Source organism: Octopus bimaculoides, unplaced genomic scaffold (assembly GCF_001194135.2).
Source record: "Octopus bimaculoides isolate UCB-OBI-ISO-001 unplaced genomic scaffold, ASM119413v2 Scaffold_111763, whole genome shotgun sequence".
NCBI classification, from domain to species: domain Eukaryota; kingdom Metazoa; phylum Mollusca; class Cephalopoda; order Octopoda; family Octopodidae; genus Octopus; species Octopus bimaculoides.
The window spans coordinates 1-1,797 of record NW_026328183.1 but is presented as its reverse complement, the minus strand read 5'-3'; the positions used below and the strand labels follow the sequence as shown (position 1 = coordinate 1,797).

The 1,797-nt window shown below is 43.5% G+C and overlaps 1 protein-coding gene across 1 annotated transcript in view; it reads right to left on the bottom strand.

Annotated features, from left to right (window-relative positions):
* Positions 1-1,422, bottom strand: part of LOC106879947 (uncharacterized) — a gene marked incomplete at its 3' end in the record, with an annotated part of 3,682 nt that extends 2,260 nt beyond the window's left edge. Inside the window, exon 1 of the mRNA XM_014929709.1 lies at positions 1,370-1,422. The remainder of the gene's footprint in view (positions 1-1,369) is intronic.
* Between the last annotated feature and the right edge of the window lie 375 nt (positions 1,423-1,797).

Here is a 1,797-nt window from a genome sequence, read left to right as displayed (position 1 = left end):
AGTAAGAAATTACAGTTTAATTGCAACTGGCAACATATCTCGAACAAATCTTAAAATGTCTTTGACGAGTTTATAAGAATTGTCTGTTTGGGAAATGCAAAATGCAGTTACACAGGTTGTATGGATGTAGAACACCAGTCTTCTCCTGAAATATGCTTATACACCCATTAACTTCATGCCTATCTTAGACTGCATTGTTTCAGGTGTGGAAGCAAGGACTAGAATCGAAGGGCCGTAGAGTCAACCTAGCTAAAACCAAAATTCTAATAAGTAGGAAGGTAGATAAAACACAAACCCCTTCAGGTAGATGGCCCTGCTCAGTATGTAGAAAAGGAGTAGGTAGTAACTCTATAAGATGTACCCAGTGCAAGCTATGGACACATAAGAGGTGCAGCAATATCAAAGGCAGGTTAACTAGGAAGTTAGTTTTTGTATGTGGCAGATGTTCAGGTGCAATAAACACTGTAAACAAACAGGAAACAACTTCTGTCCCATTCCAGGGAGAAAAACTAGAGGTAGTTGATAGCTTCCGCTATCTGGGTGACCAAGTTAGTAATGGGGGTGGGTGCGCTGAAAGTGTAGCTGCTAGAATAAGAATAGCCTGGGCAAAGTTTAGAGAGCTCTTACCCCTGCTGGCGACAAAGGGACTCTCACTCAGAGTAAAAGGCAGACTGTATGACGCATGTGTATGAACAGCCATGCTACATACCACCATTTTTAATGTCTGTTTAAGCAATGATGGTTAAATAGCCATTAAAAGGATGGTCAATGAGTTAGATGTGGTGCTGAAGAAGGAGCAATCCGAGCGAGTTCGTTGCCAGTGCCGCTGGACTGGCTCCTGTGCAGGTGGCATGTAAAACGCACCATTTTGAGTGTGGCCGTTGCCAGTATCCGCCTGACTGGCCCTTGTGCCGGTGGCACGTAACAGCACCCACTACACTCTCTGAGTGGTTGGCGTTAGGAAGGGCATCCAGCTGTAGAAACTCTGCCAAATCAGATTGGAGCCTGGTGTAGCCATCTGGTTTCACCAGTCCTCAGTCAAATTGTCCAACCCATGCTAGCATGGTAAGCGGACGTTAAACGATGACGAAGACCTAAATATGAAATATCATAGATTTCGGTGCTGGCTCGAATTTCTATAGAAAATCTGTAGTGATGGAGCAGTGCAATATTGATTGGTGAGGGGTGGGTAGGTGTTGGGAGTGTGACGGTTGAGTGGTGAGGGTGATAAAGTGGTGGTGGTGGTGGTAGTTGTGATGAAGTGATGAAGTCTTGTGCATGTGTGTGTGTATGTGTGGCAGTATCATTGTGGGGGCTGTGTAACACAACAACATCGACACCAATAACAAGAACAACAACATAGACTCACCGTGGCAGTTCTTGGATGCCTTTTTCTCATCATTTTCCAGAGGAGGGAGATTTCCATCTGTAAAGAAGAGTAACCATGGTAACTTGAGATTGTCACAAAATAGTAAAGAGAGCCAACTACAACAACTACCACCAATACAACAACTACTGCAACAATTAGTTCTTCTTTAGGTGACTTTCTACAACTGGATGCTCTTCCTATCACCAATCCTCAGCTGTTTCCAAGCAAGGTCGTATTTTGCTATGGCAGAGACATCATTACACAGAATACTGGAAATGACTGAGTCTGCTTTTATGATGGATGCAGATACTCCTTTACAACAACCCATGTCAAGATAAGATGACAAAACACACACACACACACACATCTATATGTATTCTTTTATTCGTTTCATTCATTTTGACTGCAGCCATGCTGGAGCACTGCCT